Source organism: Xiphophorus hellerii, chromosome 4, assembly GCF_003331165.1.
Source record: "Xiphophorus hellerii strain 12219 chromosome 4, Xiphophorus_hellerii-4.1, whole genome shotgun sequence".
Lineage (NCBI taxonomy): Eukaryota > Metazoa > Chordata > Actinopteri > Cyprinodontiformes > Poeciliidae > Xiphophorus > Xiphophorus hellerii.
In genome coordinates, this window is record NC_045675.1 from 14,088,384 (window position 1) to 14,105,834 (window position 17,451).

The window sequence follows — 17,451 nt, forward strand, 5'->3', positions numbered from 1 at the left end:
AGAGGGTTGAGAAAATATGCAGCACTTGCCAGCAACTTTCCCCTTCAGCATCAGCCTGAAGTTGGCAGTGATTGGCTGGAGCGACGGCTCGACGTCACACCTTGGACAGGACGCGGTGGAGCGCAGGACTGGGAAGTGCGCAAGGTGGCCTCCATGTGGAGCTCACCGGCCTGCGTGCGGGGGCTAACAGCTATAGCCACCGACTCCGCAGAGACTCTGCTGCATTTTAAAGGCTATTGTTTTATTTTAATGGTGTGTATTTTAATTTAATTGTCCGCTCTGCTCTCAAGTTTCTCTAAGTACACGCCGAGCGTGCCGCAGGCCAGGGACCCACCCAGGGGAGACCTACAGGGGGCATCTGGCACCCATGTAAATTTACACTCTTAAAAATATTTAACATGTTAAGACAGATCATTTTTGGTTAATAGGTAAATAGTTTTATTTATTTATTTACTTATGTCTACCACATAAATAAATTCTACCACAGCAACAACATATGCAATAAATTACATTAAATTCTGCTCCGAAGCTGAGATTCCCATTGAAATTTCAAGACTGTAATTTCAATGGTCTTGAAACTACATTGTGTGCATTTTATTAGTCTATTTTGTCTAGCAGCGTTCATAATATATATATATATATATATAAAATTTTACACATATAAAAAATTTTATATAAAAAATTATATATATATATATATATATATATATATATATATATATATATATATATATATATATATATATATATATATATATATATAATTTTTTTTTCTGTGATGTTCTGTGTTAAGATAAATTGTGCTGGTTGAAATCGTGACAAAGAATATTTGAATTAGTTGCTGAGGTGTTAGGATATTAAAAGCGTTATTTGGGGGTGTTTTCCTGCCTGAGCATGCTCAGTGCAACAGGTGCGGACAGACCACGTGGAAGCAACTCTCTCAGACCTCCCCTACCACTCTGGGTGGATGTGGGTATGTTTTCAACGCTCACACAGAAACTCACGCATACGGGAGGAATAAAACGTTTTCTCCGCCATAAAGCAGAGGTAACCAGACGTCTCCACTGTTTTTGTCTTTTATTTCTCTGGCCCTATAAAATTGTCATCAGTGACTCATAACTGGGCTTCTGCTTGGCTTTTACCGAGGCAGGCTGAAAGCTTCAAACCTTTTTTTTTTTTTTTTTTTCCACAACCACTGACGTTTGTGTCAATTTGAACAAGACGGTGAGTTAATGGGCAACCGCGCCGCCGCTCGTCTCTCAGGAAGAGACGGTGAGGGGAGGAGGAGGGGGAGAGAGGGGGAGGCAGGTACGGGCCAGCCAGGACTGGCTGCGTTCGGGTCATTATTTGGATGCGCTGCCATTAAGAGGCCTCGATACTGTGCAACGCAGCAGGGTGCTCAACATGGGCGCTGGAAACCACACGGCTTGGTCCCTGCTTATCAGGCTGTCAATAAAACGAGATGGGATGCAGCGGTCGGGCCAGGTGCTCCCTTTCCCTTCCCACACAGCCCCGCTCTCCAGAAGCAGATCAGGCGTGAAGGCAAATCTGTCCAGCCGGTTTTCCCTCTGCCGTCACCACGCTGCTGCTGCACAACGCCACCTCCCTCTCCTTCCCTCCCTGCCCGCTTTTCTGTGTCTCTCTCCCACGCACACACACGCAGGCACACGCGCGCGCGCGCGCTCGCGCAGCCATTTGCACACTGAAACACACTGACAGTTGTTTCTGCGTTTTATAGATGTATGGAAACTCTGCAACTCAAATATTCATGATATCAGCCCGTATTTGCATGTGATTCTATTATCTATTCCCATTGCATATTAACCAAGATATTCCAGTCTAAGTTAAACATCAGATTTAACTTGTAAATATAAGTTAGACACACTCTGGCCTATATGTGAACAAAAAAAACAAACTTGGAGCAAACTACAGGTGCTGCACTTTCGTCTTTTCCCCCCCCTTTTTCTGCACTGAGATGTCAATCTCCTGGGCGCCTGAAAAAAATTCAAACAAATCATGCAATGATCGACCTCCCCTCTCTAGCCATGCAGAACATTATGCTACCATAGCCCTACGCTTCATGAGCTTATTGTTTACTGCAGACAGAAAAAAAATGTCCAGGAGAACCAAGCACTTTGGGTGCACGCAGAGATGATGCAGCTCTCAAATAGAGGAAATCCAAGACAAGAAGGTGAGTTTCTGAACTTGGAGTTTATTTTACAGAGGACCTCATTCAATGCCTTAAATCACAACGTTTAGCTGCAAAATGCCTATTGTTGTGTGCGCAATGAACGATGAATCAAAGGGGCAACAGTTGTTTGGCCCCTGGATACCTGATGGATGACATGATAGTGTGATTCTGCCTCAAAGCGTCAGAAGTGTTCAGGAGGCTCCACCGATCATGTCAGTTTGCTATAGATCATGATAAAGTAATCAAACCGAATTCCCACCTCTCATTACACGAGCGTAAAGACGCACTTTATTGTTTCTCTCATTCCTGCGCGGAATGTTTTAAGAAGTTGTGCGCGCTCTGTGTGCGCAGAGCTTGATTTGTTTTCTCTCCGCGCTCTCCGGCTTCGGATCGAGACATTAGCCGAATTCCCCCGGGGTGATTGGATGCAATTTGTCCGGAGCAGACAGGCACGCCCTGGATGTTAGGAGTTCACTTTCGCTCAACGTGACAAGCCGAACTTCGATCTAGAATTTCATCTGAAAGCGCAGAGAGCGGAAAGATCCCGTGCCATTAAGTGTTCTTCTGGCTTTTCTTCCTTTGGAAACAACATGATCACTGCCCCCAACCCTCTCTTTTATTTTATTTTATTTTATTTTATTTTTATTTATTTATTTATTTTGCTGACAAATATCCAAAACAGGTCTACTTGCTAAACATTTGATCCATGTGAGAGGCCTTTGTGAGCAGTGAAATATGTGGAACTGCACACGTCAGAGTCAGAGTGTGTAGAAAAGTGAGAATGAAGGGATAGTATGCCCCAAATCTATGACCCTTAAATTAAATTAAAGATTGACAGTTTCGTGGATTAAGGGGAAAAAAACATACCCAAGACTGACACCTGCCATCCAGGCTTCGCCCTGATTGATTCTGATGCTTTGTGCTCGCAACAATAATGCTCCTGCTTTGCGCAGGGCTGAACAGGCGCGTTTATCACTCACTTGCCAGGAGTGGCTAAAGTCAGTGTCCGTGTCGCGCTGTGAGCTGACAGGGGAAAATGGGAGCTAACGAGGTTGTCAGATGTCCTGACAAGACAAATGAGAGCTCGTCACTCCCCGCGCTTTAATAACATTTAATGGAAACGTATTGCACCGTTCAAAAATAAAGTGCTGCAAATACAGGGCTCTGATGGCGACTCAGTTAATTACGCACGGTGCAGCAAATTACGCATCAACTAAAGGGTGTTGGCTTGGATTCAGCACCATCAAGGAACACTACCTTCATAACAAATGTGATCTAATATAGCAATTGGACCTCCGACTTTCAACAGCTAATTGAGGAAAAAAAAAGAGACAACTCTGTGATTTGTGTTGTGTGAAATACTGTTGGAATGTACTGTATGTTATAGAGCCACCATGACAACGATTTTAAGTTATCTGTTGAGGTGAACCTTTATTTGTTTAGGAGAGTTTAAATGGAAAGCGCGCTTTATCCTCTTCACTCAGTCACTTTCATCCCCACAATCCGGCCTCTAACTGATATCGAATGAGCTGCAAGAACAAAAATATTCTGTGCTTCAAGGTTATGCATTTTTCTGTGAAATACGGGGTGTGCGTTTTAGCCAACACACCGCTTGGCATTTGTGATCATGACATAAGATCTCAACGCAAGTTTGAACTTGTTTATCGGTTTAGTTGTCAATTTGTAACTCGATTATTCCAATAAGGCGTGTGAATGTCTCAACTAGATTTAGATAAAATAAAATAAAAATCTTGCATGGAAAGGAGAAGCTGCACATTTTAACCCCTGGCTAAATATGTATATATCAAGACAAATATCAAATCTGCCTTCAAAAACGCAGCGTTCCAAATCAGCTGAGTATTAGAAGACCCTCTCGCTAGATTCAGCAGGCACGATGAGTGACGTGTGACGGAATGACATTTGTGAGCTTGTAATTCAGCCCCGCTCTTTTCTCTCCTGGTGGAGGAGGCGGGATGTAAAAATAGACATTAGTTCGCTAATGCCATCACCTGGCCTGTGGCGCTTTACTGCGCAGGGTCAGAGAGGCCAGAGCACCTGCTGCAGAGAGGTAATTACACCACCGGCACCTGCAGACAGACAGACAGACAGACAGACAGACAGACAGACAGACAGACAGACAGACAGATAGACAGATAGACAGATAGATAGATAGATAGATAGATAGATAGATAGATAGATAGATAGATAGATAGATAGATAGATAGATAGATAGATAGATAGATAGATAGATAGATAGATAGATAGATAGATAGATAGATAGATAGATAGACAGACAGACAGACAGACAGACAGACAGACACTCCACTACCATACTTTCACTTGGGGATTGTTTTAGTCTAACATCAGGCCAAAATTTGAGAAAAATCTAAAGTGTTTAATTAAATATCTGGCAAGGTGGTGGATTTAAGGCTCTTTAGACACGTTGGAATGCCCATCATGGCTCCAAGCAACAGAGGAGACAGAACATTAAAGCACCGAATGTGACAAACTCAGCGCAAATCTTTGTGATACGTATAAATGGATGCAGCGGCGCATCGCAGGCTTCGCAAATCCACACAGATAACAGGCCTATGTAAAACAACACACAGCAAATCAGGCAATAACGACGGCAAACCGTCTGGAAAATGGACGCACATAGTGTGGCAAGAAATCACTTCTTCCTCCCCTCCCTCCTTCTCCGTGTCCGGATGACAAAGCCTGTCCCGGAGTAAATATTTTGAGGATAATTGAACTGATTGTTATTTGCAAGTTTCTCCGTCTTGAATATAAAAGCGGCGGCATGCCTGTGCGCACTCCTAATGACTTTCAGACCATTGGCAAGATATATTCATAAAGGGGCAACTCCTGAATCGTTAATGCGCAGTTCTGCGGAGCATGTCAGGATGCATTACTGATTTGGACTCTCCATCCTTTTCCTGCAAATCGCAAAGATTATTTTCACTAAAAAATTGTGAATTATTACACCGAGACTCATAAAGTTCACAAAAAAAGCTCCAAAGCTCAGTAGAGCTCACTAAAAACTCTAAAGCCTTTCATTCATCTGGAGAAAGAGGCAACAAAACAAGGAATCTTAGACAAGTGTAAAGCGACAAATGGAAAACAGAGAATTTTGTGTTTTGGTGACATGTTTGCGACGTATTCTGGATTCACTTTGTTACTCCTTGAACGTACAGATTATTGAAGACTTCTCCGAGGAGAAATAAAGATGATTTTCGGGTCAGTGCTTCACTATTGATCTTATTCAGTCCATCCCTTGCAGGCCGGTTATTCAGCAGCACCCCGCTGTGGATACACACTACATTTCAGTCTATGCAGTGTTAAGCCCGCATTCTGGCCACGGAGGGCCTCTGTGTACTCCGTGAAACGTTTCTAAATGTAATCACAAACGAACCGTAATTAGACAAGTAATTACCGGCGTAATTAACAGCCTCTTTCTGCTCGCTGTGCTTTGATATGCTCGGCCGGCGCTCTCTGCGCTTTATGGCTCACAGGCGGCAGCCGTGGCGCAGGATAAAGTCTTTATTATTATTGCTGGAAACCCATCTGGTAATAGTCTTGCCCGAGACCTCCTCCCCCCTAATCAAGGTTTTAATTAAAGACGGTTGAGGGCCATGGAGAACATGAAGGCCAGTAATTAAGACTAACATTGGACCCTAACAGATGCAACCCTCCTCCTGCGTTGACGCAAAAAAAAAGAGAGAGAGAAGAGAGCACACAAATCTAGGCGCACTGCAGGGTCGCTGCTGCTTAATATTCAGTAAATAATGACGGATGAACTGTGATTAAAGGTTGCAGCTCATTTTTAATACACCAAGACAACTCAATAAACTCAGCCAAGAAAAAAAAGAAGAAGAAGCAATTTTCGAACTTGTACCAGGTTTAAATCAAACCTTGGTGGGAATGTCAGACTAAATAACGCAACTTGGATGGGTATTATTTTCCTCTATATGTTGCTATATGCAGTATGACTCACCTGACTTGGATTTGCATGGGCTTATTTTCATATCGCTTTGACATGTAATGATTTGAAGACAGCTGTAGGGTTTTGTCGCGGGAAAGACTCTCCGATCAACATGCATTAGAGTGATGTGTGCGCATTAACCAGGCAGGTTCCGCCCTGAACAGGAACTCCATCAGAAGTAGACGTTTAGCTCATTTTTATTATTGAAAATCTTTGCTGGGGTCATTTTGATATTGGGATGTAAGAGAGCGGTCTTTCAGGATGCAACTGCTTTGGGTTTTCCTGTGTCTATTTAGCCTACTTTGTGTGTAAAAGTGTGCCAAATCACATCACGTCACAGAGCAATAAAACTGTCACTGATTCCCTAATGCCCCCCCTCCATCCCCATCCCCATCCCCCAGTAACTGCTCCTTCCTCTATGGTTTTGCGCTGCGAAAGTTAAGGTTTGGCCCTCTTCAGATGGGCAAGCAGATGGGCAGAAGTTTGGCCAAAATCCCCCGCAAAGTACCATGTCTGCTAGAGCAGAACAAGAGGAAAAACGCAGATTAAAAGAAGACTGCTCTCTGGCTTATGGTCACACCTTCCTCTACAAATGAAGTCCAACATGAGGGCCAAAGGTTAGAGACCCCGATGATGAGCCTAGCACTTGTCCTGCTCCACTAAGCACACAATTTACAGGAGTAGATCTTTACTCCACTGCTCTTAGGGTTATCTATCTCTGAAATTTTATTTAAACTGGGTCAATTCGATGTAATTGTTCAAATGAAGTGTTATTTACTCAAAACTAAACCAGCTTCATTAAAGAAAACGTCCAGCGACCCAGAGTCTAAATTTAACCGAAACATCTTCAGACAACAGCGAACTGTTTGAAAAGTTGCCCTGAGCGCTTCAGCAGCTCCCAGGCTCCCAGCGCACCTTCCTTACTCGCCTCTTGTGGAGCTTTTCTGACTCCTAGTGGCGAGTGAGAAATCTGCAGCTGTTGTAGTGAGGAGAAGTTGAAACTTTTATGCCCCCAGGAACTGGCAAGTAAGCAAGAAAACAATTGAAATTCTCCTTTTTAAAGTACCATTTTTTCAGTTAGAAATATCTCATTCATGGAAAATCGTGTATTTTGTTTTAAATTAACTTCATTTGTATTTGTCAGTACACCACAGACGTTTTTGTCATTGTCCGACGAATGACCACAAAATACCCAATTTAACCCAAGTCCTTATAAACGCAGTCACCTTATTGGGGTTACATTTATTCTTTGACATTTAGGAAATATTGTTCCCCCTGCTACACCTTTGAGCAGTTTAACAATTTTCATGGCTTTATACCAACAGCTACTGACATATATTGATGTGTTCTGCAGTCACTGTCACACATTGCCAACTGAAGCATCTAATGCATGTATGAAGCCTCTGTTGTGTCAATAAAAAAATACCTGTTTGACAGGTTCACTGTTTATAGTTGCTGGCTGCATGCATGCATCTACTAATAAAAATTAGAATAATATCATAACATTCATCTTCTGTCAATTTTACACAATAAAAATACATACAAAATAATCCATTATATAAACAGTGTAAATTATGAATGACCATTAATATTTAAAAGTAATCAATGCACACAGAGGGATCAGATATTAGTTTTAGGAGCATATCAAGCCATTCAATCTTGTAATTTTTTACAAAAATGAGTCAAAAAATTAATTTAAAAAAATGACCTTGTATTCACACAAGTTGGAAAGTTTATGTCTGAGCTAATGTGAAAATGAGTAGATTTTACCCTTCCTTTGTGAGTTTCTTTATTATTTGTTTAATCTCTTCTCATAAACACTGACCAGTGTCCATAACTAACTCTTTTTTTTTCATTGCCACCCCTTGTTACAATAGAGCAGCTCTGCAAAGCTTTTTTTTTTTTTTGCGCGTCTGTGTCTCCCAAGTTTGTGTGAGAGAAGCATGCAATTACCCTTAATATCTCAGTAATGCAAAAAGAATGAGACTTAATTTTCCATCTGGTTGCATGGAGAGAAATGTCAAACGTATTGGATTGAGACCGCGGTTTTAATCATTAAGGGATCACGGTTAAGGTTGATAAGGAAGGATTAGGGTTTTGCTGCTCATGCATAATTTAGCCTATTGATCAGATGGGCATCAGGCTCACACAGCCAGTTGGAAGAGGATTCTTTAACACTTATGTTAATATTCAAAAGAGCAAAATGTTAAAGCACTTTAATATTCTAAAGTGCCTTTAAACTTTACAATATTGGTATTACAGCAAATTGTCGTGTATTTTATGCAAATACAAAGAAGATTGGTGATATTGCAGTTGAAAACATAGTTGCAGCATTTTCTGCAGGCACACATAGGATGCTGCGGTGTTGCTTCCCTCATAGGATCTTTGTCTCTCTCTTCTTTACTCTTTTTCTTTTCCAATGTGTGGAAGGAGGCTGGCATTTACTTGACAATTTCTGCCTTTAAGTGCACACTTTAAGTGCAGTGTTTTTATATACACCTAAGATAGCTGCAGCCTAGGACAATTTAACAGGCAATTTAACTGACCGTGTGTTAGTGAAGCTGTCTGAGTCCCACTCTTTGCCAGAGCGTCATGGCATGATGGATGTAGGCAGTCTGGGCTAGGTGGAAGCGACACACACACACCCAAAAGCTGTCCCACTGAACACACAGCTACACGGACACGCCACTCTGCCATATTTTCTCAATACAAACACATATGGGCCCATCCACAGCCAACCCCCTTCCATTAAGTCAACATCTTGTGCTGGCGGTTGGAACAGTGCGGGGCTGGAGTCAGGTCGTCCAAATCCGTCAGTAAGCGGAGGCAGAGGCGTTTGTCATCCTCCTCTCTGGGCACCATTCTCCTGGAAGAGAGAGAGGGGGGACAGAGGGTGGTGGAGCTGCGAAGCATCTGGCTTTGGTAGCTCCAGCTGCAGGAAGAGAAGGGGGACAGGGCTCCTCGGCAGCCCAGGGGAGACACTCCTTCTGCAGCCAAAACCCTCCGCTACCCTGTCTGCTGAATGAGAAGGTGTTGAGGCAAATCAAATAGAGTAAGCTGGTACTAATGTACCTAAAGAGTGCAAAATTGATCTTTTTCATTAATGTTTTATGTAAAGTGCCAGTGATCTCTTAATGAAATGCATCGAGAGGAATCACAAATGATAGATACAGAAACACCAACTCAAACCAGGATGTCTTTGCAGTAATATCCAAGCCAACTGTTGTAGGAATTAAACTTAATCAAAAATATATTTTTCTTAATTTGTCAACACACTTAATCAATGGGTTTCTTTGAAAAAAAAGAATAGATAAGGTGCTAAAAAGTATTCTAAAGCCATTTGACTAGAATGCCGGACCAGAGGAAAATGTCACCCAAATAATGACCCAAAAATCAGAGGCTGCAATTGCATTGCCAAGGCCTGGAGACTCTCTTTAGCATCTAACGTCAGTGTGCAAATGATGTTTAGCCGCCGGTGGACGTTTAGTACCAGACTTCATAGCCTCAGAGGGTGCTTTGTCACAGATCTGTGGATGATTCAGAGCCTGAGGACAGCATTTAGTGTTGGCACTTAATGTCCCAATGTGTTCCAGGGTTTGCTCTGAGGCCGTATATAGTTGTGCTGATTGAAGGAAAGAGATCAAATTAGATGTTTTGGGGGGAAGAGATGAGTCCTCAGAGGGGCAACACAAGCATTGTTTCTCTATTGTGAAGTGTGACCTTTATGGCGGGAAGTGCAAGAGGGAATGGGGGAGTTGAGGAGCCCCTCTACCCTGTCTGAGAAGTCCTCTGGGATTAATTAACCCCATTCTTCCATTAGGCCTCTGGGATTGTTATAAGATTGGGAGTTTAGTTTAGCAGGAATCTCCATTCAGCATTCAACAGACATCTTTCAGGTATGTCCTGGGGAGTATACAAAGCCCAAAATCTAGATTCATATTCAAGATGTGTATTGAAGTAGTGGGATTTTGTTCTGTTCTTTCACACAAGCTTTAATTAAATTGGGACTTTCTTCTTGCTTGAAAATCTACCCAAAAATCCACATTTTCAGCTTCTTTCCAGAAACATATCTGTAAATTTTTCATTCACCCTCCTTCACTCCTAGTGACATCCACCAGGACCAAATAGTGTATGGCTACCCACACCATGCAATGAAGGTTCCCCCTGCAAAATTTAGTTTTGGTGTAATGTTTTGGTGGAGAAAGCAGATCCATTCTTCATCTACACCTGGTGTGCCACAGAACATCTGAAAGTCAGCTTTGCTCTCATGTTGCTAGACAATATCCTCCAAGATTTGGCTCAACCAAATCTTCTGTTGCAAGCTTTAAACAAGCTTCAACATCTTCTTTCAACATCTGCACACCACCATCAGAGTCATGAGGTCCTGTGATCAAGACCTGCTGACAGTCTCTGATACAAGACTGGAAACTAAAGGGAGACAGAGTCTTCTCTCATGTGGCCCCAAGACTCTGATATTCCCTTCCTCTGTCTCTGAGGTCAGCAGGTTCATGGTTTATTTTAAATTTCAGTTAAAAACTTATCTTTTTAAATCAGCTTTCCGTTAATTTTGTGCTATATTTTTATTCTCAATTTGTTCAAGCAATTTGTCATTTTTATCTTGAAAGATACAACACTTTTCCCATCGACTCTCTGGTTTATGGTGAAATTATGTTCTTTTCATTTTCACTACAAGATTATCACCCCAAGTGAGCCCACTGGACCATTCAGATGTTTCTAAATGTAGTTGTAACCATTGCCATTAGTGTGTTTGGCAGCACTAAGATTGTTTTATGCGATGATCTTGATTTTGTCAGTTAATGCCAGCCTGTGTGCATCAGTTAACTGAGCCATCTGATGCCGTTTTCGAAATACTGACAGATTTCAATAGCTATTCCCTTTGTCAAATTGTTTACCCATAACTTCATTAGTAGACTAATTTGCTCTGATTTATTTGCTTGTGTTGGTTACCTAGACTGTTGCCCCAAATGTGAATTTTATGTTGACGGTCCCATTGAAAATATTTAAACTGAGAAAACCATTGGGTTATTTTGTCCACTGTTCACACCGTTTTATAATAGCAATACTAAAACTTTGCATTAAACTTGCAATGTCTTTGTATAAAAACAAACTAATAAAAGGGGTTGCGGGTGCTTTCTATGGTTGGACAACAAGCAAACAAAATCTGCAACACTCATTAAGTGTTCTGAACTTTTCAGTCCATTTTAAACAAAGTTACTGCTGACAAACAGCATGCTGCACCCTGAGCTACAGCTTATTAGTTTTCCTCATAACTCTTTTCTGTGCATCACATTATTATTGTGTCTGTGATCAATTCTTTCTCTGTTTTTATCGAAGGAGCATCTTAACAACATAAGACACCTTAGTGGTTAGTCCCAGAAGCTAATGGATTTAGTGGCACAGATCACAAGCATCTGTTTGATGTCACTAATGATATGTCAAGGGGGGGCTGCCATGTGCTATTGTCCTGATCGCCTATAGATGCATGTCTGTATATAATGTGACGAATGAGAACACCGATCCACTTCTCCTCTCCTGAAACCAGACCATTACTGTCAATCATGTGGATGGCTGCAGCAGGCCGGAGGCTGCCAGCTCACACACAACGAGCGCCTGTCCCCACAGTCTCATGATGACGGTCCCCAGACAGGCTACCATAACAGCTCCAGCTAATCTTCTTTTCATAGTCTTCATTACGACCTGTCAGGACATAAATTGAGGGTAAATTGCCATGTTTATTAAGACGGAGCCAAAGCAGCATCTTTTAACTCCCCTTTTCCTGCTCCCCCCTGCCTTGTGTGAATGTTAACATTTAATAGTGACCAAGAGGATCAATTACAATGCAGTGTGAAATCACACTCCATACAGACACACGCACACATACACACACACTCACAGAGGAGTGCTGGCATTCACAGCTCCACCTTAATGTGTCTCCTCAAACATTATGCCCTCTGTTGATGACCACCTCAGAAAACCCATTCAGACAGACACTTGCTTGCCACATATTTTCAGCTCCACTGGCGATGGTAAAGGAAAAGGGGGCCATGCTTCACAGAGCACCGCAGCAGCCCAGCCTGGAGACTAAGACTTGCTGCGGCCTTTGCCATATAACACAGTAATTACTAGATCAAATCTGTTCAAACTGAAGCAACGTTGTTCTATGATCCCTCCTATACTAATCAGCGCGCTGAGGTATGGCTGGGCGACTATAAATTGCTGACTTAATTAAAACCAGGACCTCTCTGTCATCTAATTACAGGGAGAAAAGGTTATTGCTTCGATGCAATTTTCCAAATATGATTCCTTCGCGGTTATTAAAAGCTCGGGCGTCGTTTATTGTTTCAGATTTTTCAATATGGAAATGGCCCCGGTGACAGACGTAATGACTCGGGGAAAACGCTTCATCTCGATAGTGGCCCGGCACGGCCATTTGTCTGAGATAAGTGGAGCGGACAGGGAACGGGAAAATGTCATGGCAGGCATCCCATGATTGCTTCCACTTTACAGTTGTCATTAAACAGAGCAAAGGTTTCTTTTCTCTTGTGTGGCAGCGATGAGAAGTTTATTAATGTCTCCAGAATAGAGCGCACTGTGGGTTATTAGAACAGCAGAATTTCACAAGAGAGGAGGGAAATTGTGTGGAGTAATTTAGCAATGTGATGCTTCACTCTGAGGTGTTGTTCAGTTAGATCCGTATCGTGCTTGAGTTCCAGTTTTAAACCTTTCTGAAAGCCACAACAATTACAGAAAAATGAAAGTGATGATGAAAACTGAGGGAAATGTAAGAAGCATCACCTTATAGGGAATTGAAATCTAAAATTAGAATCAAATCAAAGTAGAACAGAAATACTTTATTTTGGTCAAAACAAGGTGAGAAGAGCTCTTTCTGTGGAATATTTTACTGATGCAGACCTTATTGTTGCTTTATTGTTCTCTTTGTCTGGAAGCTAGAGTGCTCACTAAGTAGGATAAAAGAAGGGATTATGAAGGATAACCATCCTAATAGTTCAGGATTCATTTGATATTCGATGTTCACTATCACAGGTTCAAGTGTGAACCCACATTTATTCAGCAGTGATTATAGGTTTAAAATGTCTTAATTAAATCTCCAATACAACAATTAACTAAAAGCAAAAATGTCTGCTAAAATGAAATACTCCACACAAAAACTGTCAGAAGAAAAAAACTTGTGATAGTTAGCCAACTCAGACTCATCTTGTTCTTATTCTAATTTTGCTGTTTATTATGATACAGTTATCATCCATCCATCCATCCATCCATCCATCCATCCATCCATCCATCCATTTTCTAACACCCTTGTCCCTAGTGGGGTCAGCAGGGGTGTACGAGCCTATCTCCAGCGAACGTTTCGGGCGAGAGGCGGGGTTCACCCAGGTCGCCAGTCCATCGCAGGGCAACACAGAGACAGACAGGACACACAACCATGCACACACACACTCACACCTAAGGAGAATTTAGAGAAACCAATTAACCTGACAGTCATGTTTTTGGACTGTGGGAGGAAGCCGGAGCACCCAGTGAGAACCCACACATGCACAGGGAGAACATGCAAACTCTGTGCATTATGACCCGGGGCCGGGAATCGAACCCAGGACCTTCTTGCTGCAAGACAACAGTGCTACCAACCCCTTACAGTTTGGCAGGTTTTCCTAAAAGCATATTTACATACCAATCTACTTTATTAAAACGAGAAAAATTTAATCAACTAATATTTAATTTTTCCAAAATTCCTTTCTATTGTGCATGCAGTAAACAATGTACCCAATATTTTTATTTTGCTATATTTGACATCTTCTGTAAATTGGATAGATGATTGACTTAAAATTTTAATTCCTCAAATGAGGCTATCTTTCATCTGTTGCTTATGTGGCCCTGAAGTAAAAATAAAAATTAGCAGTAGAACAAAATCAAGAAAGTCTGTGGTGCTGCACCTCTGCCATCATCTGTTGGATTAGCAGCATCCAATAGATCATCCATCAAAACCCAAGACTTATAAAGGCTAAACATCCTGGTAAAAAGGCTGACTACGTTTTGGAGACTCCTATGAAACCTTTTGCAATGATGGTGTGAAGAATCTTGATTTTATAATGGGTTCTTCATAAAATCAGAAAACTTAGTGTCTTAAGTTGGAGGCTTCTTCAGAGTTGCTGTAATACTGACTGAAACAGGAGATCCTTCCTGCCCACAGTCATCCGCATCTACCACAACTTTTTAAAGAAAATTATGAGTTAAAATAGCATTCAATTTGTCTTTGGGATCAATAAAGTACTTTTGAATCTGAAAGTGAAATACGCACAGGAAGGGTTTTATTAACCAGCAAAATCCAATCTGCAGATACAACATGATGGGTTTTTACTTTCATCCAAAGCAGCAACATACATGCTAAAAAAAATCTTCAAGGAGAAAAATCTATGCCTATGCTGAATTACATGTAAGACAACTGCATGGGAACAAACCTTGGAGCACATAGGCACAATAAAAACATAATATGATTTTGTTAGCTGCAAATTTAACCTTAAACAAGCATAGGGTTAGTTTTTTTTAAGAATGCCTGGTTATCCATAAATTGTCCATGCTTCAACAAACTGGAAAGACTTTGCTGCATAAAGACAGAATTATCTGAGGAAGACATAAATATGGAAGTGACAGTTCTCATGGGGCAGCAAGAGGCCACAACAAAACAGGAGCCCATCCTGGACACTAATGCCCCGTGTCTCCCACCATAGGGTTTTTTTAATTACATTAACCAAATGCTCTCTGCTGTGTGTGCAATCTCATGGTTAACTGAACACCCCCGTAGCTTTCCTCCCCCACCACCCCCCATACACACACACCTCCCATCCTCGTCCCACAGTGAAATATTCATGTTGAAAGCCACTCTTCCCATCGACTCTCTTCCTCCAACATGTTCTTGCCCGTAGTTGCTCAACCATGCCATCGTTGTTTGGGAGTAACCTCTTCAAAACATGCCACTATTCTTTGATATTAGGGTAACAGAAGTGTTGAAATCTTCATTTTAGTGAAGTAAGGGGCCGAGCTGAATTTAAACATCTTCATGACTGTTAAATTGAAGTGTGTTGAAGTTTATTTATAGCATTTTACAGCACAATGAAGCTTCTAGTATATGTTCTTTATATAATTTGGAGCTGCATCTGACTCTAAAATACATATTTGTGTTGCATACTGTTATCCCAAAACATTGATTCAGATTGACTAGGCGGGACTAATTTGAATACATGAACTATTCATTAATTGAATAAAGAGGCTAGTTAGCCCCAAGGCCCCTTTATAATCATAAACTGGGGTGTACTACTTATGCAAAACAGCAAAGTGCCATGTGCTGGCTTATTATGCTAATAGTGAATGGCAAAATACATGTTTCTCCTGCTCACAAAAGAGGATTAGGCATGGCAGCATCAGCAAGTTGCTTCCAGTGCATAGAGTGTGTTCCTCCATATTGCAGCATCTTGAGATGCAGCTGTGTAATGTGATTCTTCCTGTACTCATCAGGAAGCCTGGATGTGATCACAGCCCCCTCCTCAGCTGTTGCTCATCCTTTCCTGTTAAAAAAAACAAACATTATGTTACAAATTAGAACTCAACACAACTATATTTCATCCATCCAGATAACCTTCTTTTGTTTGAGCCATTTTCTGTTGGTGAAAACATTTAAAATTTGCGGGGGGGAAAGAAAAACTGTGGACCTACAAAAACTGAAAATTCAAGGCTAATTTCTAACACTGGTTTAAACATATAATAAAAAAACTGCTCTTTGGAAGACAATATGCACCATTTATTAGGTCTCATTAGCCAGAGGAACAAGACAGTAGCACAAAATGCACACCCAATCTATTACTTAAAATCATAGATAAGGCCACGCCTGGAGGGTAGGTAGATACATTGATAAACTGAGCTCTGCTTGTTGGTCTGTTTGTTTCTTCACTCCAACAGTCATCAAAAATAAAGCCTGTAGTTGGAGAAATGAGACCCCAACTGTATCTGCCAACTGTATCTACTGTTCACTACACCATTGTTTGTCAGCAAGACACCCAGACGACAAAAGCTAACTCCTGGATTGTTAAGTACAACTGACATTTTCTAGTTAAAGGTGTATTACTACAATTTTTAGTGTTGTGAATTAAAGTTTTGACCAAAGCAATCGTTTGCCACTAAATTACAGGCAGATGAAAATCCGCACAGAACTCTTCTAAACCCTTGGGTACGATAACGTTTTGTTAGGTCTTTGAGATATTGACCCCAGATAGCATTTCTCCTCACTTCCACCTCCCCATTGGATAAATCACAATATAAATCCTCCCATTGATGGTGATGGTGGTAGGAGTTTGTCCTGAAATCAATGGGTTGATGGTTTGATTCGCACTCTGTCGTTGTGTCCTCGGGCAAGGCACTTCACCTGCTTTGCCTGCAGGTGGCAGTCAGAGAGCCTGGGTGCATGGCAGACCTGCCTGTCAGTGTGCAACAGGGTAGCTGTGGTTGCTATCCAGTAGCTTGCCACAAATAAAAAGGAAAAGTTTTGAAAATGATTATATATGTCAGTGTCTGCCTGTCCAGCAGTAAAAACGTGTTGATCATTTATAAACTGTGGGCAAAATCTGTACAATCAGGAGTTCAATAAATTCAATTTTTACAATGTCATGAAACTGTAACAAAGATTATAACTTGTTGCAGTGGCTGTTGTAAGTTCCCAGAGACAATAGCAGTAGCAGATGCATTGTTTTATGTAATAGTTTTACGTTTCATTGATTTACAGACAACTACTGTATATTTGTTTAGAGCAAAGCTTGACACAGAAACCCCTCAACTTTGACAGAATATAAAATTATTTTTTAAGAATGATGATTCTTACTGAAGTCAATGCAGTTAAGAAATAGTAAAATAATGGAACAAATTCCATGTTGAATTTTAATGTTAATCATTGCTTACTAGGCTGAGATTTAGGGAGAGAGTAGAAATTATTAAACTGTTATGTGTTTTCCAGGTTTCAGGATTTTGCTTAAATTGTTTTAGTTTGTCCAAAACATGATACTGTCATTAAAATATAATGACAAAATATAATTTGAGTAGATCAAATGGAAGAAGTCATTATTTATTTGTAAATATAAGACAAAAACTAAAGTTGGAACTGTGCTAGTAGCTTTGGCAAAACCGATTAAATGTCCTACATATCACAAAAAACTTACATTTGAAAACTTCTATTAATTACTGATACACTGGT